Source organism: Hyaena hyaena, unplaced genomic scaffold, assembly GCF_003009895.1.
Source record: "Hyaena hyaena isolate Hyena2069 unplaced genomic scaffold, ASM300989v1 scaffold_1253, whole genome shotgun sequence".
Lineage (NCBI taxonomy): Eukaryota > Metazoa > Chordata > Mammalia > Carnivora > Hyaenidae > Hyaena > Hyaena hyaena.
Window position 1 is genome coordinate 222,792 of NW_024081892.1, and position 26,865 is coordinate 249,656.

Genomic DNA, 26,865 nt, shown 5'->3' on the forward strand with positions numbered 1-26,865 from the left:
AGTAGGCCACCCACAGACCTTAAGGATACCAACTAGAAAATGAACCTTGAGGGGACCGTAAGCAGTCTTCTATCAGGACTGGATTGTTTTGTTTTGTTTTTATTTTTATGCCACAAATTCCTTCTGGCCTAAATTAGGGACACTGAGGCGCAGAGGAAGCAAGCAATGCAGTAAATGGAATCTGTATGCCTCAAAAAGGCATCAACACCTTGGATGGGCCTGAGGATACTGAAGCCCTGGGCAAATCTGTCCTGCTGACCTCTTGGTTGTTAAAACATGACACCCACTCATAAGCCTGTGACAGGATTTCAGTTGTTTGCACACACAAAGAATCTGAGGGATAAAATTAACTACTTTTTTTTCTTCCTTTGCTACCAGCCCCACAAAGACTGTTCAGAACAAAGACATTCAAATCTAAACCAAACTGCCAGATTCATAGGACACTGCACCAGCTTTGAGTTAATAACCACTGGGAATTACAGTCTGAGTGAACAGGAACAGCTTCTTTGTCTTTCCTCCTGCTGTTGTGTGAGCTGTAAAAGAAACTAAGGAGAAAAGTGAGAGAGACGTTTAAAAGAAGAGCTATTAAAGCACTGCTAGGAATTTACCCAAGGGATACAGGAGTGCTGATACATAGGGGCACATGTACCCCAATGTTCATAGCAGCACTCTCCACAATAGCTAAAACATGGAAAGAGCCTAAGTGTCCATCAACAGACGAATGGATCAAGAAGATGTGGTTTATCTATACCATGGAATACTACATGGCCATGAGAAAGAATGAAATCTGGCCATGTGTAGCAACATGGATGGACCTTGAGGGTGTTATGCTGAGTGAAGTAAGTCAGGCAGAGAAGGACAAATACCATATGTTTGCACGTATAGGAGGATTAGGAGGAACTTGACGGAGGAACAAGGGGGAGAAGAAGGGCGGAAATGGTGGGGGAAAGGGAGAGAGGCAAACCATGAGAGACTCTTGAGTGCTGAGAACAAACTGAGGACTCATGGGTGTGGGGGGCAAGGGGGGATATGGGCATGGAAGAGGGCACTTGTGGGGATGAGCACTGGGTGTTATATGGAAACCAACTTGACAATAAACTATTTGTAAAAAATAAAATAAAATAAAACAATCTCTTTAAAAAAAAAAAAAGAAGAGCTATTAAGAAGGTGCAGGTAGCTTCTCCTCTGCCGTCCTCATCACCACCACTGGCCTCAACCCTTAGACCTTGTTCCAAGGGGGGTGGTGGGGAGGAAGAAAATAAGGAGGATTCCCCACAAAGGATCCAAGGAGAGGAGAGACTCTGTGCTGTGACTTAGATGGAGTTCCCTAAGTAACAGCCCCACACACACTTCTGCCACTGAGTCCTGGGGAGAAAGGGACCTCCTTTCCTGGAGGAGGACAGGAAACAGTGGAGAGCTCTATGTGCTTCATGTAAAGGGCAGCCTTTAGCAACATCTCTCCCAAGGGCCAAGTGGGTAGGGATGCCAGTGGCAGATACCAAGACACAAGTAAACCTAGGTGTACAAGGAAGCATATAACATCAGAAGGAAGGATGCCCTCCATGTCACCAGAACATGGCTGACCATAAAAAAGGACTTCACCTCTGGTAGTCACCACCGAAATTAGGTGTGAGAGAGGCAAGAAAATTACATTCAGTTATAAAATATATTCCACCTGGCAACCATCTGTATTTGTATTTGCTGCCATAACTTTAGCAGATTAAAACACAAATCCAGTATGTCGCAGTGCCATGGGCCATGAGTCTCACTGGGCTGATATCAAGGCATCAGTAGGGCTCTGTTCCTTTGTGGAGGCTCTAAGGGAGAATCCATTCCTTTGCTCATTAAGAGGTTGGCAGTTGCATGAGGTTGTAGGACTGAGGTCCCCATTTCTGTGGTAGTTGTCAACTGAGTTGCCCTTAGCTCTCTCTCATCTTTGCCTATAGCCCCTCACATCTCAGAACCAGCAGTGGGGTGTGGAATGCTTCTCACACTCCCATCTCTTTGACTCCTCTTCAATAGTCCTGTTTGTCTCTCCACACCCAGGGAAGGTTATCTGCTTTCAAGGACACGTGATTAGAATGGGCCTACCCAGATAATCCAGGATCACCCCTTCATTTCAAGGTCCATAATATGAATTATGCCTCCAAGATCCCTTTTGCCATGTAAACTAACATATTTATGGGTTCTGGAAATTGGGACATGAGGGAGGGGCACAGACATTTTTCTATTTACCACACCATTATATATTCAATAAGTACAGTAAAACCTTGGATTGCAAATAACTTGTTCTGCAAGTGTTCCATAAGATGAGCAAATATTTCTAATAAATTTTCACTTGATAAATGAGTGATGTCCTGCAAAAGGAATAGTACATGATGCTGAATGTCACGTGATCCCAACCAAGCCCATGGTTCTTGAAACTCACTTTGATATACAAGTGCTCTGGATTACATGCACTTTTCAGAACAAATTATGCTCTCAGCCAAGGTTCTGCTGTGTTTATTTAGAGCCAGATGCTGATTATCAGGAAGTTAGGGTAGAGGGGAAGCTGGGGTGGGGATGCAGCACACAGACACATGCATCCTAGGACCCCTTTGCAAGACTCTAGGGGGTGGCATTTACATAAATTGCCCGGCGGATTGTACTCCCCCACACACACACTGCCCAGTAACCCCTTGACTTCCCACCCCTCATCCCTGAGTTATGCAGGCTAAAGCCTGGACTAGAAGTTGCTGAAAGTCTCTGGAGATGATCCATCCTGTTCTGCTGGGTCCAGGTTCACCCATACAGAAAGACAACAAAAGCAGAATAGGACCCCCAGAGAGGACTGGGGATAGAGGCTTCTCCTGCCCTTTACCCTGTTTTCTGACCTGTTTTCATGCCCTTCTTCCCCCATGGGGACTAGAGAGGGAAATGCTCATTGTCCTCTTGAGCCCCTTATAACTTCACATCATAAGAGAGAGATGGTCAGAAAAGTGTTGGTTTCTCACTAACTGAAGCCCCTTCCGGATGAGGCTCCCTGGCCTATATTTTGCAGCTCCAGGACTCATGGGAGCCACTGGTTCTCTGTATTTTTTTCTCAACCACAATCACAGTGAGTCAACATAGTGTCAGCCCTCAGCCGGGAGGCCACAACCTCAGAACAGCTCCAAGAGGAGCCACTTTCTGGTGGGCCTGTCCCCGTGTTCCTTCCAGTCCTGGGCCTCTCTGAACTGCCCGGCACCCTGCCCATGTACCTGAGCAGCAATCCGTCTGGCTCAGTGCAGTGTTTCCAGAGCCAGGGTGTGAAGGTGAAGGCAGCAGATAATCCAGAAAAGAACTCATCAGCCCAGTGTGATGAGCACATGCCTGCACTTGACCAAAAGCATCTCAGGCTCTTTGCTGGAGACCAAACTTGAGATGGAAGCAAGTTGGCAGGGCACTTTGCTTCCCTCTGCTGTGTCTGGAAGCCAGGCCTTGACAGCTAATAGTCTTCGGAAATGTCCACATCACAACACCTACCTCATTCTGGCCAAGCAGACTTCCAGTAGGAGGAATGGCTACCAAGAAGGGTGCTCAATGCCCCCTCATCTAAAGGGCTCTTTATGACTCACTACAAAACCTGATACATCAGTGGTGGCTATCACTTCTGTTTCTACCACCTAAAATTTGCAAGCAGGGGAGCCCTTGCAGGGTGGTGGCAGTGATGCCTTCATAAACATAGCATCCCTTGTTTTAGGATTAAGTCACTGACAGATACCCTAAGTGACACAAAACAAATTGATAGCAAGGAGGAAACTTGTTAGCAATTATAATCTCCAGACAATAGCTAGGTGGCTTGGAAGACTTACTTTAAGGAATATGCCACTCTCATCCCCCCACCCCCTGCTCAAATCTACCCAGCTCTGGATTACTCAGTCTCTGACTAGAAGATCATACAGATGTGCCCCTGGGTCTCTGTTGAAGGATACTGGTCTCCAGATAAGCCTGAGAGAGAGTTTTCCTCTCTGATATTCCACCTAAAAGCACCACTGCAATGACCAGATTAAAAATGTCTCTAATCACATGCACACTTATCTTTAGTAATGAAGCATGGCAAAGACCAGCTGCTATTTACTAAAAGGAAGGCGCAAGGATATTTGATCCTCCACAGCCTCTGGTTTTTGATTACAGGTATATGTGGCTTCTGTTAGAAAAGTTATATCCTTTTCCTCTTGTTGTGATCTGCTTTTAGTAAAAGTTCCTGGAAAAAATACACACCTCCTTAAAATATCCATGTGTATCTTTACATTTTCCTACCAACTTCCCACATTTCAGCCTCAATGGGTTCATAAACCAATTAATAGTTCAACGGTCTGACAAACTGTTACATAAGGGATGATTGCTCCACCACCCAGAATGGGAGAGCCCTTGACCACCCCCCAACCATTTTTGTGCTACCTCAGAACTGCCGACATCATCTCAACCACCTGACTTTGGGGAAGTAGAGACAAGTCCTCTCTTCCTTTGCATTGCGGCTAGCCCACGTCATAGACCCAGTCTCTTTGTGGGGACATAATCTAATGATCTTGAGCCCACAAAATCAACAGCAAAAATAAAGTCACATGTTGAAGAATCTCTTCAACTCGGGAAATTTAGAAGGGAATTCATTAACTGAGAGCATCTGCAGTGCATGAGAGTATCTGTGCATGAATGTACAGAACATGGAGCCCCACCAGCTCTCATCAACTGAGAATATAAGACAGCATAAGGAAAAAATTTTATGTCTGCTCATGGGGATAGCAATTTATATATAAAGCATTTCAAGAAACAACAACAACAAAAACTCCACAAAGATTTATAATGAGCCAGAACTTAGATGACATTAAAAGGAATAAAGGATACTATCCCTGGGTTGAAGGTGAGACCCTTCTAGGTGGGCAGGTAAAGGTGGGAAATGTTACTGTGGGAGTCTCCTATGCTCTGGGAAGATAAAGCTCTTATCCTAGAACACCTGAGAAGCTTCTCAACTGTCACATTACTTCTTAGGAACATTAAATGTAGGTGTCCATTCATGTCCTGGGATTGGCCTGAGTTTCACATGGGACTTTGGAAGGAGCTTAGAGCCTGTTCCCTCTGCTCCAGCCTACTAGCCTTAATGTTACTCCTCTAGCAACTCAAGTTTGTTCCCATGGAAGAGACCTTTCCCATCATTTCCTCTGTCTGGAATATTCCTTCCCCCAGCTCTCTGCATGGTTGAGTCCCTCTTGTCATTAAGGCCTTAAATCAAACTTCTCCCCTCAGAGAGGCTCTCTGACGCCTTCTCTGAAGTAGCCCTCTCTCCTGAAGGGCACACTGTCCCGCCGTCCTCTCATTTTCTTCTTGTCACTGTCTGGTCTGATCTGGTTTGTTTATTGCTTACTGTCTCATCTCCCCCCATACGAGTGTGAGCTGTATGGAAGCAGGGCCCTTGTCCACCTCGTTCACTGCTATGTTCCCGGGTGTCACATGGTGCCTGACACATAGCTGGTAGACAGTAAACATTTGTTGAAGGAATGTTGAAAGGCATTTTCAGATGTTTGTGTTTGATGGCCTCAGAGTTCCCCTGGGGGTAGGACTTTAGGAAGAGAACAAGATAACTGGACCTCAGGAAGTCGCATGAGTAGACAAGGACTCTGGTGGAGAGGGTGGGACCAAGCAGCCAGGAGGTCCAATCATTGCTGTTCCAGCTCAAGTATAAGGCTGTGTTATGTGATTCCCAGCCCTGACCCCACCCCAGGGAAGAAAGTATAGAAGTATAACATATAACCGCCACGCCAAGCCTGTGATGGAAACCCTTTGGAAAGATCTCAACCCCAGAGAGCTTCTATGAAGATCTCTGAGAACAAAGACACTGGAGGCTAGGCTAGCCTTTTATGCCTCAGAACATCTTCAACTCAGGAAATGGAAGAATGTACCAAGTTTGAGAATAACTATTAGGGAGTGTAATTTAAGCCAGAAAAACTATCTGATTCCCTGCCTACCACCCCCAAGATGGGGAAATATAAAGCTCACTAGAGAGGAGGTGAGAAAGAAAAATTTAGAAGAGCAGTGAGAAGTAAGGTGCCACCTTGCCCCTTGCTACTACCTAAACCCAAGGCCTTGTCCTGCATGAGGGAAGAGGGACCACAGAAAGGAAGGAGGGCAGAATGGTCTCTCAGTGAGGTTTAGAGAAGGTAATTATCTGACAAGCAGGTAATACTGGAATCCTTCCTTCTGCCCCATCTCAAAGTTTTCTGAACCTCAACCGCTACAGATCATGCCCCGCAAAATACGTATTATAATTCTCATTCTCCAGGCAAAGGTGAAGACCAAAGTGTAATGGTTTGGGATAGATCGTGTGCTTGTTTGCCTGCCAAACCATCAACCTTACTGGTCTCCTCCCTGTGTTAGAACCCTGTTTTAGGGGATTGGGGGGCCAGTGTCCAGGGGAGACTGAACCCCTCTGGCACCCCCATAAGGAAATCTTGATTAGACTAAGGCAGTGGCCTCAATGCTGCCTGTACATTAGAACCATCTAATCTAGTTAAGTCAGCATCTCCAGGGGTGAGTTGTAGGCCTCAGTAGTTTCACAAAGCTCCCCAGTGATTCTGATATGCATGCAGGGCTGCGACCCACCCACCTAAACCACGAACGCTAATTTCTCTTCTCACCAGCATGGAGGGAAAGTGTCTTGGGCCTGTGAGAAAGCAGGATTCTCTTTGAAAAATGCAAGTATTGTATTGATGAAATAAACCGTGTTTCCCCTTGAGGTGTGCCTGCGACTGTGGACATCATCTTCAGAACGAAAAATATGGGAGAAAGCCTGGATACTTGAGCTGTTCTTGAGCAAATGGACTACCCAACCCGGGAAACTTCCTCTCTCTGGACTTTCTGTTTAAGTGAATTCATATAGTTGACTTGGCCAGATTCAGTTGGACTTTTCCATTGCTTGCAGCCAAGAGCATCCTAAACAATATGGTCGTACAGAAAGTGGCAGAACTGCGAGTCAAGCCAAGTCCACATCTAAGGCTCCCAGTAGAAGCAGAGAGCAAGGCAAGGCCAGGGACCATGGCGAGGCTCAGGTCATGGATTGCTAAAAACCACGTTTTTCACTTTTTCACTACCAAAAGACAGTTTATGGTTATGATTTTTTCTTGTTTTTTTATATTTATCAGAATCCCTATCCGAAAATAAAGACAAATGTTGTCTAGAGAGTTAATTGACAGCTTCCCATGAAAAATTAATCAATTTGGAAAGTCCAGGTTAGATGTTTAGAAACGTATTTAAATTAGTAGCTAAAATGACGAATCTGGATTGTATTGGATTTTAGTTAAATATCCATTAAATCTACCCACCTAGCCAGTCAGCTCAGTGGCTAATGGGTCTAACCAGTTTCTCAGCCAAATTGAGTTTTCAGTTCAGAAATTTTCCATTTGGGGCCACCAAAGGCACTAGGAAGGTCCCTTTTATTCTTTGGTCATAATAAAATAATCAAATCTCCAGGGAGAAGCATCACCAGAAACACAAGCGTTTTTTGGAAGGTTCTGGTACCATATCACCAAGGCAGCTCAAGGAGAGGTGGTTGTATATTTCCACTCACATGCAAAGTCCAGATGGCCCAGAATTTCTGCAACAGTGCTGAGGGACTGCCTGAAGGTGGCACTTGTGGATGGTACACACACAGCATCTGATCTGGCAATTTTACCATCTGAAAGGAAAAAACTCAAGGCCAGTCTTTCTTTTCTTCCTGATGTAGTTAATTGCCTTAAGTTAACACATAGCCTAAGACTTTGTGGCACAAAAAGGCTAACAAAATTATAAAAGGTATAATTTGGAGATTCTGTCACGAGCTGTGATGATCACACCCTAATAGGTATAAACGCTCTGAAGCACTAATGCTTGGTGACGAGGGTGCCTGAAGGCAGAACAATGCCTGCATTAGCGTTCAGCTCCGGAGAGAAAAACCTTTTCTGTCTGCAATTACTAATCTGCTATTCTTTGCTTTAGAACACATCTACTTGATGCTTGCTATTTTTTTCAGGCATACTTCTCCCCCCGCCCAGACAGATTCACATGTATGCTCACACCAGTAAAATCTGCTTTTTACACTTTGATGGGCGTTGAAGTCACTGCCTGATAGAAAGACTCAGAGACTCACCTTGCAGCGGCTCTTTCTAGCACTGGGTTTGTGAGGCTTCGACATTCAAAACACAGTCATCTGGACAATATCACAATGCCAGTAAATTTGAATTTTCTGCCCTATTTCCCAAGCCTGAATCCTCACGTGTATGCCACTTATGTACTTCCCACTGAAGCCCTATAAAAGCATATCCTTGCTTCCCTGGAGAGTAAGCTGGTTCTAGAATAGGAATTGCTAACACTTTCTCTTGCATCACTGTGGCAGTCACAGACCTCCTGCCTCCCTCTTTGGTTCCACATCATCACCACCCTATACCTGATTACCTTCCCACCTTGACTAAGGCTATCTCCCATGGTTCATCCCTCTACTTTTAGAAGATCCCAAACTCTGAGCTAGGGCTCTTCTGGTTCTTGGCTTATTCCCTTGATGATAAGATCAAATCCTACCGAGGAAAGCTTTTGGGGGGAAGAAGTTGAGTTTACCTTCCCACTGAGAAAATTCTTTCTGATTCCTTTCATTGTTAGGGACCCTGGACTGGGCTGAAGTATGAATGCAGAAAGGTGGCCAAGATGGAGACCAATAGAAAGGGACTACCAGTTGGCATCACTCTAGCCTCACCGCTCCCATACTTCCTAAAACTACAGCTTCCTATGAAAAGGAAGATCTTCCCTTTGTCTTCCCTCCACCTCCACTGCCTGGTGGCCTGGCCTGACTCTCTGCCACCCACCCCTGGCTTGCTTTCTTTCAAGGTCAATCGTCTTCCCAAGGTTGCCTCTAGAGGGAAGTAGTTCAAAATAAGGGAAACAGAAAGGCAGACTTGTGGCCTCAGTTGAGGGATGTATTTTCCCCCTTGGGCCTCAGTGCATTCCCTTAATCCACAGGCATGCTTTGAGTAGATAACTGTCAACCCATCCCCTGATATCTCTGGACAATATTGTCTCCCAGACTAACTATAGGTCTTTGAAGGGGTTCAATGAATACATCCATCCATGCCTTTATTCTCACTTTGTATGTGCTTCGGAAAAGGCACCTTCCCAAAGTCTCCCATCCATCCATAAGCAATTTCAGGGCAAGAGGGAAGCCCAGGAGAGCCTCTGACCCATGCAACAGTATATGACATTTAACAGGTTTCATTATCTTCGCATTTGAAATCTTCCTGTTTCTCCATAAATCTAGCCAAACCCAGGAAGTAAGCCAATGCCCAAAATCAGCGCCCCATGGATGCCCAGAAATCACTGGCTACAGTTACCTAGATCCTCACCAGAGGAAGTCTTAACATATTTGTTCTTTCCAGATGTACTTGCAGTGACCTCCTGTTTTCCAGGCCCAGCACTCCCACTGTGTCGCTGGCCTCCCTCATAGCAGATGACTGCAAATAGCCCTACATTTTGGGTGCTGAGTGCTCAGAGGGCTTTTATATGGTACCTCAGGTAGTCACGACACTTCCCATTATCCTTCCCATACTACAGCTGACATGCAAAGAAGGTGAGCAACTTCCCAAAAGTAAGTGACTCAGCAGGCTATGCATAAAGCACCACAGGAACATCAATAGCATCCATGAAAGTACAGTTAACAACAAAATGAGTCACAGCTAATGTTTATGGAGCGCCAGGCATCAAGCCCTGTGCCAGGTGCCACAGAAATGTTCTCTCCATTAACCTCACATTGGCTAGTCGGAAATTACATCAGAAGCATGGACAGGTTCTCCCACCAAGGAGAGGGAACACATTTTTTAAGAGGCCCTAATTTTTGGCCATCTACCCTGTTGTCTCTTGTTCTGACCAGTAGAGTTTCAGATGCGCTTGGAACAGACACAGCTCCCCCCACAGCTCCCTCTCAAGCCCCTCTTCTGGGTCATAATGGTAGTCGTGTCTTGGATACCAGCTGTGCTCTCCCCGTGCCCCAGAAGCTCTAGCTCTGTCCCTGGGGATTGTCATTACCCCCAGTTTAGAGATGAGAAACCCACAGCTCAGATTCGCTAAATAGCTTGTACAGATTCATTCAGCTTGTAAAGGAAGGATTTGGGGCCAGGGGAAGGAAATAGATGAGCCCATGTCCAGCTCCAGGGCAAACAAGGAAAGTGAGGGCATCACCCGCAGAGGAAACAGCCTGGACGGGAGTGTGAGGAAGTGTGTTTGGTTACGACTTGCAGGTAGATGGACGCGGTGGGCCTATAGGGCAGTGAAAAGAGTGAAGGAATATGACCTAGCAGTTAGCTCGTAAAGAAACTTGTATGCCATGCTGAACGATGGCTCTATTCTGTGAGCCAAAGAATTTTTTTTTAAGTGTTTTTATTTATTTTGAGAGAGAGAGAGACAGGGTGGGACAGGGGCAGCGAGACATGGAGAGAGAGAATAGCAAGCTGTCTCCACACTGTCAGCACAGAGCCCGATGAGGGGCTCAAACCCCACGTACTGCCAGATCGTGACCAAATCCGAAGTTGGGCACTCAACTGACTGAGCTACCCAGGAGCCCCTGTGAGCCAAAGATTTTTAAGCAAAATTTTAATGACTTCTGATCTATATATTCGTAAGATCTCTGACCAGAATATTTCAAAAATGAGACAGGCAGACAGCACTATCACCCCACCCCACCCCCTTGTACAGATAGGGAAACGAAAGCAGAGAAGTCATGCTTAGGATCGTGATCTGGTCACTGACAAAGCAAAAGCTTATGCCCTGCCTTCCAATTCCTGGCCCTAGAAACCCTGTCCCAGACAGTGGCCTACTGTTTGACTCCAAGAAAACTGCCAGGCCCGGGCACACTCACATTGTGCTAAAAATACAAAAACCTCTATGCCCCACCCACTACCCCTGTTGCCTCAGTCAGGGCCTATTTATGCTGCATTGCCTCTGTGCACGCTCTCTCACAGCTCTGCAGACAGGTTTCTGCCGCCCTCAGGCTTTTCGTCTTCAGCATTTACTCACACAGCAAGCAAGAAAATTCAGAGGCCAGCTGACCTTTATCATCTGAATTGCCTTCTGCACTTTCCCTATTCAGGTCAGAGCAAAAAATTATTAACTCTCAGAAAACTAAGCTTCAACAGGTTTAAAGCCCTTCACTGGAGAAGATACACTTGAGTTTGGTGTTTGAGCAATGCCCTGTAACCCTATAACACTGGGTTTATCCTTTGAAGAATTCTAAGAACCTTCTCACAGGAAAGGGTGGCTCTGAGGCCTCTGGTGGTTCTCTCTGGGTTCCTTTGAGCTCGGAGTTTTGAAGTGTGAGTGAGGCCAAGAAAAGATGGTTACGGGAGGGGGGCAGGGAGGGAGGACTAGAAATCAAGGCACAGAAGAACCAGCCGTGCAAAACCTTGGGTGGTCAAACAGATCACTTCTGGGAACAGTGGGCCCCTCCTTCATACATGGCTATGTCCCCAGCCACCAGCACTGCAGAATCGATAGGTTTTGATGACATTGACTGCAGCTCTCTATCACTAACTAAACAAGAAAGAATGGAGAGGTACAGGAAAGGCAGCATTGAGAGACAAAATGAGTCACTACGAACTCTAATGGTGCCAAGATCTAGGAGCTAAGATACAGGGCCCAGGACAGGACAGCCTGGAAACCATACGAAGCCACCGTGAAGGCCAGGACTCTGGAGACAGCAGTCTGAGAGTATAGTCCTGGTCCCACCCTGCCAGCTGCATGACTTTGGGCAAATTATAGAACCTTCTGGAGCCCACTTCTCACCTATGAAATGGGGGTCATGGCCACTCCTGCCTCCCCGAGTACCTGTGAGATTTGAGGGATAAACCATCTCTAAGCACTTAGTTTACTACTTGGCCCTACCAAGCGCCCAGTGAATGTGAATTTTTATTAATTAAAAATCCAAGATTGTCCTCCCCACTTTAGCCACATTCAGTTAATCAGTTCCTCACAAACAAAGCAACCTTCTCAGCCTGCTGCCCCCTCTTGCTTTCCTCTTTGTTTAACTAAGTTTTGTTTCTTATTTTCTGGGAAGTGGTGTCTGCCTGAGGTTCCTCCTCCCCAGGGTCAGTACCAGGGCACCACGGTTTCCATCTCACTGAGCACATACCGGGGCGTCCTGGGAAGATAATGGATTCCAGAGTGCAAGGGGCCACTTACACAGAAGAGCCCAGAGTCTCTGGGTAAAAGATGACAGCGCAGAAACCTCACTAATGCACTCCTTCCATTACTGTTCTCCAATCTTTCCTGTCTCCCACTATTACCTTCAATTAAGCTTTGCTCTTTAAAATCCTTTGTCTGCCCCCAGGGTCATTAGCTTTCATCTGGCACAGCAGTTGGCAGTCAGAGCTGACCCTGGCACTCCTCCAAAATCTCAAAGTTTGGAGCCAGATAACCTTTCGGAAACCTCCTTAACACGGTTCTTTACCTTGAATGTTTTCGGCTTTGGCAAAAGCCGCTTGAACGTGGATCCTGAAGGAGTGGTGTTCTAGAGGGAAAAGATCCCTAGCTTTATCTGTTTTCTGTGGCTGGTGCTGAGGATGGGCAGGCCAGAGTTCAGGTAGACCAATAAGTGAGTTTATTTTGAGACTGACTTAACAGCTAGGAGTAGATTTTTAAATTTTATTCGGTATAACATTTAATGTCATTTTGTCTCCCAACAACCGAAGCTCTTATACCAGCCAAACTGGGGAAAGGGAGAGCCTGGGGGGGGGGGGGCTTGGGGGGACACAACTGTTAGAGCAACTACCCTGTGACATGCAGACGTTGTCATTCTAGAGTATTCATCTGCTGAATCTTGGAACATCTCATTTTTAACACTCTGTTCCACTTCCCCACACACCCACTGGGACCCCCCAAAAAGAATTGAGTCTGAGGGCTCGGTCTGTATGCAATTTAAAAGAAACTTCTCTGTAATACATGGATGTTACCGCCAGATGGCATCAAAGGTCACAGTTCTGTTGGTGTGCTCCATGCCGCGTGCCTTGCTAGGCATTAAGAATGCAAAAGATCCAAGTCTAGCACGAAGACAGACATTAACCAAAATATTATAAATAATTAAATTGCAATACCAGGAGGGAGCGTCCAGACTTGGGCTGAGAGCAGGCAGAGACAGCAAAGTTTAGCACATCTTCTATGGGCTTCTCCACCTTCCCCCGCCACCGTACAGTTAGGTGGGATCTTGTGACTAGTGCAGGGCAATGGGATGGGAATGGGAATCATATGCGATACTTTAGAGCCAAAGTAGAGAAAAGTGAGTTTCATTTCATCTCCATGCTTTTCTATTTCTTTGCTGTAATAGCTGGTGAGGTGACAGAAGGCAGGGCCTCTGTTGGCCTGTATCCCTAAGTGACTCCCTGGAGCAGAGCCATCACTAATCCCCATGCTTCATGACCCCAGACCTCCACTGTTCATGTAGAGTAGTAGGTAGCATAAATCTGTGTTCAGCTTTGCCACAGAGATTTGGGCCTTAATTTGTGTCTGCAGCATAATCTAGTAAGTATGTTAGTCTGATGAAGGGCTCACTTTAGTTGCAGAGTTAGGACCAAGAATGAGTCTTTTAGCTCTAAATGAGTGGGCCTCTGTGCAAGAAGCACAGACTTGTGGGAATGGAGAAAATGAAAGTGAGCCACTTTGCCACCTCTAACCCTCCTAAGACCAATGAGAGGAAGGGGGAGCCTCCATAACCAAAGAGGGTAGCTAAGGCCACCATTTCTTACCATTTCAGGCAGGGTATTGAGCACCTGATAAGAGGCCAGCGGGCCCAGGTTCAGGCCAGGGAAATGCACCTATTCTGGGCAGGAATAGCTCATAGACTAGTCTCAGGCCGGCCACAGAGATGGCCATCAGGCCTCTCTTTGCAGTAGCCACAAACGAAATAGAACAGAGTAGTCAGGTGTTTAGTGGTTGGGTTGCCCAGGCACCAGTTACCCACAAGTCAGCTTTCTTTTCAGTGATGTATTTTTTAACTTCTCATGTTGATATAATTTCACACTAACACACACAGACACACACACGACTGGGAGAATAGTGGAAAGAACACCAATTTACCCTTTACTTAGATTCACTACGCCACTTAAAAAGGGTTCCTAAAACCAATTGTCTCTTTCATAGTAAACATAGTTTTACTGCCTCACTCAAACTTCAGTAGGAAACTTAAGTTTCATAGGCTAGTTTTATATTTAAGACTTGTAAAATATACGGAGTATCCTTAATATATAAAGAGTTGTTTCAAATCCATAAAGCAAGAGTTTCCCCTCTTGGAAAAATAGGCAAAGGCCATAAGTAGCCAGTTGGTCATATGAAGTAGAATCAACAAATAAAGCTATGAAAAAAATTCAACATTTCTAGTTATTAAATAAATAGAAGTCAAAACCTTATTTTCTACCTAGCAGACTGACAGAGACTTATGTGATTGATAATACTCCTGTTAGAGACACAGTACTTGCATTCCAGGTTTAACACAGCAACTTTATTTTTAAATTTTTTTAATGTCTTTTTATTTATTTTTGAGAGAGAGAGAGAGAGAGAGAAAGCATGAACAGGGGAGGGTCAGAGAATGAGGGAGGCACAGAATCTGAAACAGGCTCCAGACTCTGAGCTGGCTGTCAGCACAGAGCCCGATGTGGGGCTCGAACCCACGAACCATGAGATCATGGCCTGAGCCAAAGTCGGATGCTTAACTGACTGAGCCACCCAGGTACCCCACAATTTTAATCCTAGGAATTTATCTGCGGGCAACAGGCAAATAAATATCCCTGATTGTCCCCCAAGCAGGAATGTATTCATCACAACATTGACTTATTAGAGAGAATGCCACAACATAGGGACTTAGGCTAAATGCACAATTTTTCTTACAAAGCACTAACACCAACTGCATAGCACTTCCTGAACACCAGGCTCTTATCTTAACGCTTTACATGTGTTAGCTCATCTAATCCTCCCAAAAGATAGGTCCTACAATTACCAGCAGCATTTGACTGAAGTACAGAGAGGCTCCCTCACTCAGCCTCCATCTTGAAGCTGTACATGGGGCGCTAACACACGCCCAGGCAGTCTGGCTCCAGACTCTGACCTCTTGGACAAACCGGATCCAGCCTCTCATAAGATATGTCAGCCTTTCTCTGCAGCCATTTAAATGACAAAATAGCTTTCTATTCAGTGTCATGGAAAAATGTGTCATAAGATATGAATGAGAAAAGCCGATTATGAAACCTGATACACAGTGTGAACCCATGTTTTAAAAAGGAATTACGTATACGCTTATATAAGAATGTATAAAACCTATTCCTCAGTCAAAAGATTAGCAGTGTTAGGACTGGGGACGGTGTTGCTTCTTTTTGTTCCTCTTTATTTCCTAAGTTTGCTGCAATGCTGGTGTGATTCTTGTAGTGTAACATCTTCCATGACTTCCCCCACCGCAGTCCTGCGGTCTCCTCTCCTGTTCGATGGGTATTGGTGCCGTGGCTACTCCCTAATAAACATGCTAAGGTCCATCTCGGGCTCAGCTTCCCAGAGAACCCAGCCTCGGGGGGGCTAGTGCCGGGAGAGGCCTGAGAAAGCAGGGGAAGAATGATGTTTGGAAGCTGGGTCGCTCCCCTCTCTGCCCACAGTGAGGACCCATCACTGGAGGTCGCTGGAGCACAGAATGCTCCCTGATCCAACAATTATGACCTCCCCCGTGATGAATTAGGATCGTGCTGAGGCGGAAGGGGGTGCAATAGCCAGTGCTCTGTGTTTGGTGTCAGAAAAGTATCGGGAAAGAGAAAGCTTGAGGACAGAGAGAGGGAGTGCCTGACACTACACTCTGTTGAAGTTCTACAAAAAGAATACAGCTCAACAGAAAGCAGAGAGCGATGACCAGCCCATTGAGAGCCAAGTGACAAAGCCAGAGGCTCTCCATGAAGGCACACAAAGAGGCTTTGCTCGCCTGCAGAAGGGGAACAGGGAGTGTGGAGACCCAGGCCCTCACAATAAGTGTAGCCCCAAACTCCAGTGGAAGTGAAAACCCTAGTCAAGTCAGAGTTGTTATGCCCAAGTCCAAAATCTGATTGGAGAAAATGAATGATGAGATGTAATGTCTGGGCCGATTTCTTCCAAGCTTTCAAATTAATTTCCAGATTCCTCTAAACCCTCTGCACCTGAATAAATGAACCACCTCTCGGGGCGCCTGGATGGCTTAGTCGGTTAAGCGTCCGACTTTCGCTTAGGTCGNTTAAGAACCTCCGAAATGGCCAGCCCATTCCCCAATATCCAATCATATCTCCCCTTCTCCTGGAAAAGCTCATGATTTGGGGCCAATGAATATAGACTGGAGAGCTCAGAGCTGTCAGAAATGCAGAACATCAGGGGCACCTGGGTGGCTTAGTCGGTTAAGCGTCCGACTTTCGCTTAGGTCATGATCTCGCGGTTCGTGGGTTTGACCCCTGCGTCGGGCGCTGTGCTGACTGCCAGCTCAGAGCCTGGAGCCTATTTCAGAGTCTGTATCTCCCTCTCTCTCTGACCCTCCCCTGCTCACGCTGTCTCTCTCTCTCTCCTAGAAAAAAAAAAAAAATGAACCACCTCTCTCATTAAGAGCTGCCACCACTCCCTTGCTTAGAGACATTTTGGCCAAAATGTGGAGCATTTGATTTGGGGTTCAGAACTCAGTCTCCGAATCATCAGATGGTAGACTCAGCGTTAGTCAAAGCACGTGATCAGGGGCTAACATTGCCCACTCCCCAGACCCAAAGTGTACAAAGGGTTCAGGTTGTGGGTACTTTCTTCCATTGCTTTTTTTCCTCCATTTATTTAAAAAGTCTTTAATCCCATCATTAAGATATATATAACCTCTAAAAACATTTTTTTTTCTTTTTCAGAAAACAATTTGGTATGTAACCTTCTGGACTTTTTTCAAGGCTATGCAAGCTGTTTAGTAACCTATATTTTTTAAGATTTAATTTTAGATTTACAGAAACCTTGAGAAAATAGCACAGAAGTCTCCCCTATACACTTACCCAGTTTTCCCTATTATTAACATCTTACATTTGTAAGGCACATTTATTATAATTAATAAGCCAATATCTGTACATTATTATTAACTAAAGTTCATGTTTTATTCAGGTCTCCTTAGTTTTTCCCTAATGCCTTTTCTTAATTCCAGAATCCCATCTTCCTCACCACATTAGAGTCAGGTGCCATTATCCTTAGACTCTGCTTGGCTGTTTCTTAGACTTTCCTTGTTTTTGATGACCTTGACAGTTTTGAGGAGTACTGAGCAGGTATATCATAGGATGCTTCTCTATTGAAATTTGTCTGATTTTTTTTTTTTTTCATAAGACTGGGGTTATGGGGTTTCCTTGGCTCTTTTTTTTTAATCCTATTTTGGATAACTTTGAAAATGGTCCCAATTAGTGACTGAAAAGAGAGTTCTCTCTGATCTCTGGAAAATCTCAGTTTCTTGCTGCTTTGGTGGGTTGAGCTAATGTTCAACTTCTGAGAGTCAGAAATAGTCGAAGGAAACGCCTCAGAATATTTGCATTTAAAAAAGACCTACTCTTGGCATAGTCGAACCTATAAAGCAACTTTGCAATGAGCATGACCTTTTTTTTTTAATGCAATCAGCATTTGTTGGAGAGATACCAATTGCCCCATTGCAAGGGCACATATGTCCTATTTCAGCTCAACCAAGATATTTTGCTAATCACTTTAGGATCCTTACACTTTAATAAAATACCAAGGAGCAATTAGTTTTTGTGAAGGTAATTGGCACTAAAATATTACTTGTGCTTGAGGTGTCTTTTTTCTTTCAATATACAAAAGCAGAATCACATGATGGAGAAGGCAAATTTGTGCATGCTTAATTGACTAACAATAGAAAAGCTGGCAGCTTCTCTTGATATACATTTGTGGCACTTTAGCTATCTTAAAAATACCTCAAGCCGAACAAGTGACAGGCAAATTTGAGGGGAAAGAAAGGTGGTTTGCTTTATGAAAAATAAGAGTTTTCTTTATACTGAGGCATAACTCACTGTAAAATAAGAAGATCAGTGATCAATTTGAGCAGTTTTGACAACTGTACACCCACTAGCCACTACCCCAAGCAAAATAAGGAACCTTTTCATCACCCCAGAAAGCTCCTTTGCACCCCTTTACAGTGAATTCACCCTTCCCGTCTGGTCAGGGAACTGCTTTCTGGTTTTCATTACGGATTTGTTTTGCGTATTCTTAGACATCACACAAATGGAATCCAACTGTCTGTAATCATTTGTGTCCAGCTTCTTTCATTTAACATCCTGTTTTGAAGTTGACTAGCCATAACAGCAACTCAATGCCTAGCTCAAGGGAGATCAAAGCCCCTCGGCTCTGGGTTAGGCAAGCCCGTTAGTAGTAGTTATTCCTCCGGGACAAGGGACACTGGTGATCTAGGACATCTTCAGGAGAAGCGTCTGGGGTCCGTGAGTAACAGCTGAGAGAATTCCTGAGAAAGAATAGAGAAGAAAATGAGGGTCAAGAAAATGGTCACACAATATTAGAGGGCTGTCATCTGAAAGAGGAAATAGATTGTGTGTGTGGTTCCAGAATTAGAACTTGTGGGTGGAAATTACTGGGAGGCACTCTTGAGCTCTGTATAAAGAGGAACATCTTTCAACAACAGGTCATTGGGGCACCTTGAATAGTCATTGAATGTCTCATCATGGCAGCTGCTCAAAAAGAAGGTAATGGCTGTATATCATGGATGCTGTTAACGGAATTCCCCCATGAGGTGGGAGAGGACATCTTCCTATGTCTTGTGGTTTCTTATTTAGACAAAGCTGGGCTTTACCTCTACTTTCTAGTTGGTCCGTGTGGTTTGTTATAGTGTGTACTGCACACTGGCAACAAGATCACATGGTTTTCACTCCAAGTATCTCAGAACTAGCTGTTGGCACAAAGACTAAGCCCAAGTATTCAGGATCCAGGGTGGATTGTGTTCTTATTTTCAAAGCATTCTCTACAACAAAGAGTCCTTCCCTGCCCTTGGTCCCCAAGGACCCTGCTGAATAACCACAGGCAGTATGAGGTCTTTATCCTAACAAACATGAGCACATCGTCCAAGAAGGCCAATGGTACCAAAGAGTTTGCCGTGTCCTCCTTCAAGGTCCCACGTGCAATTAAAATTAAAAACCAGAGCTCTGCAAATTTTTTGTGAGCTGCCCCCTCTGTGAGTTAGATAAATAGAGAAGAGGAAGTAACGAGAAGAGAGGCATCGTTTATCAGAGAAGGTGGCTGTCCTTCTGGTAGCTGAAAGGTCTCCTTAATCTGTCTACAACATCTGCACACACCCATCCTCCCTGATCGCCCAGCCTGAAGTTACCCAGAGTCCAGCCACCTGCCTTAGATCCTCGGATGCAGGCTCGATCCTGAACAACCGTCCTCAGAAGAGAACAGCCAGCAGAGGAAATAAGTGGTCATCACCCATCCTGCAGCCCCTGAGCTTACCTCTTATCACTGTCTACAAATCTGCTTTTACAAGCCCCTTAATTGTCCTCCTATTTTTCTACATCTGTCACATTGTTCTTTATGTTTTTCCTCTTGCGCCTACTTGTAAGCTCCAATCCCTCATTATCTGTGTCATGCCCGGAACTGCCTTCCTTGTTTCCAAAACCACCGTATCAGAGAAGCCATCCAGTGAGCCTCACCCCTTCCCTCCCTGACCCCACCTCCTGCAGTTTGTGAGCAGCCCGGGTGTGCCCTTGTGACCTCATTGAATGGAGTGCCTCCTCGCAAGCACAGCAAAGTCGCATTTACAGAGCCATAATACTGATTCAGCAAGAACCTCATTTATTTTTCAATCTAGACAGTTGACCCAATCATCTTTTGGGTTACAGCGGAAAGGCCTCCCACGCCGCAGCCCCAAGCTGTTCACTGAGAGTAGCCACTTCCAGTGCCTTGTTCCAAGGAGGTAGGTAAAAGGTGGCTCTCTCTGCCAAGAAAGATTCTGATTCTTGTAATGGCTCCTTCCTCCCACACTATTTGCATGAGGCTCTGCCCCAGCCACACCCCTCAGGAGAGCTAATAGGCAGGAAAAGGCTAAATAAGCATTCAGATAGGCATGAAAAGTAGCCAAAGCAACCTGGGCTTTCCAGGGCCCGATTCTGCTCTCAGAGACCATTAGAGCACTCAGGGAAAGGGGCTTCTCCAGTGCCTCCCTGTTAATGAGGGAAAGGAGCCCACATTTCCCAATTTTTGCATAACTAACCTTAGGCAAGGGGTTAAACGTGAATAAAGAAAGGAAATTGTATCAGCTGGAAGTGGGTGTAACACACACAGAGCTGGAATTGACTTGGCCTGTGACTATATGTATGACCTTGACTTGCTGAAGCCATTTTCTCATCTATGAAATGGGGTATTAGTCCCTCTTACAGCCCTTGCGAAGGACAGAAGGGACACGATGCACACAGATGCCTAACTGCTTGCTGACATCCACTAGGTGAAGATTTCTTTTGTTGTAATTTGGCCAGCCTCTGGCATTCATTTCAGGGTTAATGTCACCCCAAAACATTACAAAAGTTGTCTCACACATTGGAAATCTGAAGCCGCATGCAACACTAAAATCTGCTCCTAAAAGTGAATGTTTATCTTACGTTATTTTGCTAGATTGTCTGAGCTAGAATCAAACAAAGTTAGAGGAGGTTTTTCAAAGCATTTTGTGGCTCTTAACTGCTGTTGGAAACATCTGGGGCTTGTTTTTCACCTTTGAAGATGCTCTTGCCTTGTAATTTTACATCTTACAAGGCATCAGAAACATTGACAGTTTGGCTAGAGATAACAAGCATGAAAAAAAACCCTATCCTGATTGAACAGTACCTGGATGGAAACTTCTCCTCCCTGAGAATCTCTTACTTTAATTTTGAAATATATTTGTAGAGTGTAAAGGCCCTGTCAGCAATGTGAGGGAATGGCCAAGAGAGAGGGAAACAAAAACAACTGCACTTTGGTAGGAAGTGGGAACTAGTGAGAGTCAGAGGGGTCTATGGCAATCAGCCTTCGGGTGGGGAGCGTGGGCCCAGAGCCTGGCCTGGGACGTGAGGCATCCAGGCTGTTTGTTGGCTGAGCCATCACCCAGGTGGGAGGCACGGGCTAAAGACCTAGCATGCCTCAGTCAAGGTCGAGTAGATGGGCCTGCTCTCCCATAACCCCTTCCCCAATAAGCACACGGTATACCTTCTACCTTCATGTCCCCAAGCTGTAGACAGTCCCTCTATGCCTTTCCCTTTAAAGCTGACTTAGTGCTCTTTATATATGACTTAGTGCTTTAAAACCTGATTTCGCTTCTAAAAGACATGCTGTCAGGGATAAAACACCCAAAGGAATCTGCCCCAGCTCTGCACCACGCCGCCATCCCTCCCCACTCCGGATGGTTCTAGATGCAAACGTTTACATTCTGGGCTCTCAGATATGTGCCTGTTGTGCCTTGCAAAGCTAATGTGCTCCACATCCCCTCTGTGCTTCATGCCTCAGGAGGCCCTGCTCTCCCCTCAGAGGGACCCTCTGTGTGTGCGCCCTCCATCAGAGGGCTGTTTGCATTGTCTCTTGGCATCCTGCATCCATGATCACTTTTTAACCCCAACCCTGAGAAGCGTGTACTATTATCTTAATGTTAGGGGGACAAAACAGAGACCTAGAGAGATTACTCTCTCAGTGCAGACACAGAATTCTACCTAGGTTGGTCTCCTACTAATGTTGCCCATTCTACAATAATTTCTCCCTAAACTAAATCCACAATTTTAAAAAATTATTTTCAGGGCGCCTGGGTGGCTCAGTCAGTTAAGCGTCCATCTTTGGCTCCGGTCGTGATCTCGTCGTATTTCAGTTCAAGGCCAGCCTGCCTCGGATTCTGTGTATCCTTCTGTCTCTGCCCCTCCCCCAATCATACTCCGTTCTCTATCTCAAAAATAAAACACTAGAAAAAATTTTTTAAATTATTTTCTATCTTAAGAAAATAGAGACCATGGACTTATTTTTAAAGCAATGCAATGACTTCTTGGCTGCCTATCCAAAAATCTATTGACATCTTCCTTCTTCCCACTAAAACCCCAACTTAATTTTCTATTCTGCATGGCTCATGTCTCTGGGGGAAACTGCTCCCACCCTCTTGTACACCATAGGACAGACCAATAGGAATAATCCAATTCCTCTTCTTTGTGACTGTTTCAGAAGTGGGCATGTGACCCCACTCTGGCCATTAAGACTTGAAGAGAGATGCGCCAGGGATCTTCTGAAAACTTTCTTGCTCTTAAGAAAGAACCACAGGGACGCCTGGGTGGCTCAGTCAGTTAAGCATCTGACTTCAGCTCAGGTCATGATCTCACGGTTCGTGGGTTCAAGCCCCACACCAGGCTCTGTGCTGACATTTCAGAGCCTAGAGCCTGCGTCTTTCTCTCTGCCTCTTCACGATTCGTGCTCTGGCTCTCCCTGGCTCTCAAGAATAAACAAACATTTTTTAAAAAGAAAAAGAAAGGAAAGCACCACAGAGAGGGACTCTCTCACTCAGTGAAAATGAATAAGGAAGCAAACAGCCACACGTGCTACTGCCAGCCATCCTGCCGTAAGAAAAGGAGTTAGAACAAAGCCAAGACTGTCACAGAAGAGAGACAAGAATAATGAACATCACTAAAGTACTGGATGAACAAACCCTGAAGGCATCCCTCCACCCTTGGACTTCCTGCCTAATAAGCAAATACGTCTTCGTATGACATTGACAAATTTAAGTTTTCTGTTCTCCATAGCTAAACGCATCTTTTTTTTTCCTTCCAAGATTTCATTTAAATTCAAGTTAGTTAACATATAGTGTAGCATTGGTTTAAGAGTAGAATTCAGTGATTCAGCACTTACATATAACACCCAGTGCTCATCACAAGTGCCCTCCTTAATGCCCTTCATCCATTTAGCCCATCCCCCACTCACCTCCCTCCAGCAACTCTCAGTTTGTTCTGTATATTTAAGAGTCCTTTATGGTTTGCCTTTCTGTGTTTTTATCTTATTTTTCCTTCCCTTCCCCTATGTTCATCTGTTTTGTTTCTTAAATTCCACATATGAGGAAATCATATGGTATTTGCCTTTCTCTGACTGACTTATTTCGGTTAGCATAATACTCTCTAGCTCTCCAGCTCCATCCACATCATTGCAAATACAGTCGAAAGCATCTTTACTGATGCTGGTATCTGTCATGTCTCCTGCTTCCATGTAACTAGGCACTCACCATTCACATCTTGAGTGATGGTCAAGAGACACCACATAATCTTGAATCAACAAACAAAAGTTAGGTTTTGAACTTAACTTGGGGTGCCTGGAAGGCTCAGTCAGTTAAGTGTCCAACTTCAGCTCAAGTCATGATCTCCTGGTTCATAAGTTCAAGCTCCGTGTGGGGCTCTGTGCTGACAGCTCAGGGCCTAGAGCCTGCTTCTGTGTCTCCTTCTCTCTCTCCCCATCCCTTGTTCATGTTCACTCTCTTGTGCTCTCTTTCTCTCTCAAAAGTAAACAAACATTACAAAATTTTGAATGTGGCAAGTTTTGTGTGGTACACTAAAGATGGTGGCACATTCTTTGTCCTTTGGGAGGCTGTTGAGAGACAGACTCAGTTTCCCCTTCTCCTGAGTCTGGGTTGGCCATGTGACTTATTTTGACCAACAAAATGCAGTAGAGTATTATGGATAACTTTCAAGCCTGGGCCTTGGGAGATTGGCAGCTGCCATCATGCCATTTGAAACACTCTCTCTTAGGGCTGAGCCACCCTCTGATGACCATGCCATCAAGAAGTCCAAGCCAACCATAATAAGAGAGAGAGAGAGAGAGACAGAGACAGAGACAGAGACAGAGACAGAGAGAGATCGAGATCCTGTGGAGCAGCACTGAGGTGCCAGACATGTGGTAAAGCCTTTTCAAATACAGCCAAGCGAACCCCACCAGACACCACATAGATCTAAAGAAACACCCGGCGGAGCCCTACCAAATTCTTGACTCACAAATAAAATAGTTATTGTTTGAAGCCCCTGAGTTGTGTGGTGGTTTGTTACACAGCAATAGATTATTGAAACAAGAGGAAAATATAGAAACTTGTCTTTCACAAGCTTCAGTAATAGAAACCAAACATTTTCTGCTAAACCCTTGTGTAACCAGAAACTTCATTAGTCGGGACACTATTCTCCAAGTGCCTCAGCCAATGCTGGTTCTCAGAACGCGTGACCTTATAGTAGGATGTGGACACATAGTATGTGAAGGTCTGTGAGCAAGGACGGTGTTGCTCCACCTTGTGCCTCTTATCAAAGTTTTCAAGACACTGAAGAAAACACGTGGGAGAGAGTTATACAACCAAAGGGAGCCCACTTCCCTGGCCTCACAGAGCAGTCTCCATCTACGTACATATGCACACATGTCCCCGCAGTGTGAGTCCCGACCAATTCCTAGACACTGTGCACGGGCCGCAGGAGACAGCCATTGTTTAAGCATTTGTCCCATAAAAAGTCAGTAGAATTTGAATTAGCCACCAATTTCTTTTTAAACTGAGCTGACATTTGAGCTAAATTTATTTTAACTAGGGATTTATGACAGGAAAGGAATAGTTCTAATTAAATAAGTATTAGCCTCAAACAGTGTGAATAATGACCCATTGGAAGTTTCCTAGTCCCCTAATAGCTAATTAACAGCTCATAACTGGGTTCCCTTTGTGTCCCAAGGCAAGTGTGAAAAGGAGGCCTTAACTGATTAATGAGATCTACTGAAACCGGATTAAAAATGAAAATTGGCTTTAAGGACTCCAGACCTGCAAATCCACTCCCTGTGAAAAGAAGGCATCCTTTGCAATCGCTGTGGGAAAAGAGAGTGCTCAAGCAAAGGCATTGATCTGTTAACACTCTCCTTGTGACCCTTTCACAGTAGCCCGGATGGAGGACTGCTGTGAGGAAAATGGCCTCATCACTGTCAGGAGGTCTACCGGGTTTGAGCAGGAAAGCCAAACAGCCTTTTGTAAAGACTCCCTCTTCCTTTGCCGAGTTTATATTTCAGATAAATACAAGACATACAGACAGCAAATTAGAAGCCAGTAAATACCAATTTCCTTCTCTGTGATTCCGTATTGCAATGTGATAGAAAGTCTTCTGCCTCAGTCACAGCTGAAGACAAGCTCTTCGTCATTAAGGGAGATCGTGCTTGGCTTTCTTGAGGCAATAGTAAGACTGTACCGTTTCTCCTCCCACATAACACTTTCTCTGGCACTTACCAGAAAATGTTTGTGAATAGTCAGGCGTGGACTCTGGAAAAATACTGTATGCGTTTTCAGAAGCCCTTCTCTGCTAGAGAGAAGCGCCTCCCTGGGTAAGCCCTAGTCGGGCCCCCGCTTTTACCACCACCCTGTAGAAACTTTAAAACAGTACAGAGAGCCCATATTTATTTGCCCAATAAAATTCCATTCATGCATGGGAACCATGTTAAGTCAAGGTGGGGGGTGGGGGAAAGGGCTCCTGTGTCACCATGAAATGTAGACTCCTCTCCAAGCAGCCTGCCCACTCCCACCCCCCACATTTAAACTGCGGACATGACCTGAAGGTGAGCCGGAGCAAGCCCCCGGTTGTAAGGGTGCTGTTTTGGGGTTACCATACAGGAGTTGTAGGTCTTCATCACATGCCTAACCTGCAGGAGCAGGTGACACATATAAGACCGAGGAGAAACACCTTTAGAAGTTTATAAGTAAAATGTATGATCTACTGTGGTCAGGAAACGGAGTGCTTTCTGTTAACCTCATAGATTGCCATTGTTCAAAAACTTGGGATTGTTTTGCATTTAATTTAATCTTGATTCAATCACTTAAAAAAGGCATTGGAGACTCCACAGTGCTTTCAATCCTTTATAACAAACCTTATCAAAAGGTAAGAGCTAATCGGGGCGCCTGGGTGGCTTAGTCGGTTAAGCGTCCGACTTTCGCTTAGGTCATGATCTCGCGGTTCGTGGGTTCAAGCCCCGCGTCGGGCTCTGTGCTGACTGCCAGCTCAGAGCCTGGAGCCTGTTTCGGAGTCTGTGACTCCCTCTCTCTCTGACCCTCCCCTGCTCATGCTGCCTCTCTCTCTCTCCTAGAAATAAATGAAACATTAAAAAAAAAAAAAAAGGTAAGAGCTAATTAAGAGAGAGATTAAAAGTTTTGGGGGCACCTGCGTGGCTCAGGTGGTTGAGCATCCAATTCTTGATTTCAGCTCAGGTCATGATCGCAGGGTTATGGGATCCAGCCCCATGTTGGGCTCCGCACTGAGCGTGCAAACTCCGCACTGAGAGATTCTCTCTCTCTCTCTTTCTGTGCGTCTCTCCCTCTGCCCTTCTCCCCCTCTCACTCATGCTCTCTCTCACTCCTTCTCTTCTTCTCAAATTTAAAAAACAAACAAACCTTAGTATGCCTACCCTCCATCCCAGGAGCTTCCTAACTTCCAGTATCTTCAGTATCCTCCTCTCCATCTTACCTTGACAAGGAGAGAACCATGGCAGGATTAGAATCATTCTCCCTCTCCTCCAGGAATATCCACTCCAATCTGTGTGCCTCACTTTCTTCTACCCAGATCAAAGTATGGATCAGGAATCAAGGATCATCAGAACTTGTACTGGACAGACAGCACAAAAAACAAATTCATACCCCAAAAAATAAGGTGTGGAAAATACCTGGCCTTTATCTAATCTTTGCAAGACTTAATGCCAACCTATTTGGTTGACTACCAAGAAAGGTGTCAACTTTCAAGGGATGGTGAAGACCCTAGAAATCAGTTAATTAACACTCCCTCAAGGCGAACAAAAGTGCTCTCCTAGGCTGGAAAG

The 26,865-nt window shown here is 45.2% G+C and overlaps 2 long non-coding RNA genes across 2 annotated transcripts in view; one reads left to right on the forward strand and one right to left on the reverse strand.

Annotated features, from left to right (window-relative positions):
* Positions 1-24,020, forward strand: part of LOC120224816 — a 197,684-nt gene extending 173,664 nt beyond the window's left edge. Inside the window, exon 3 of the long non-coding RNA XR_005526666.1 lies at positions 23,793-24,020. This is a non-coding gene — a long non-coding RNA (uncharacterized LOC120224816). The remainder of the gene's footprint in view (positions 1-23,792) is intronic.
* Positions 18,292-19,682, reverse strand: LOC120224817. The gene is made up of 2 exons (XR_005526667.1): positions 19,613-19,682; positions 18,292-18,508 (listed from the first exon to the last, which is right to left on the reverse strand). It is a non-coding gene; the product is annotated as an uncharacterized LOC120224817 (long non-coding RNA).
* Positions 24,021-26,865: the final 2,845 nt, after the last annotated feature.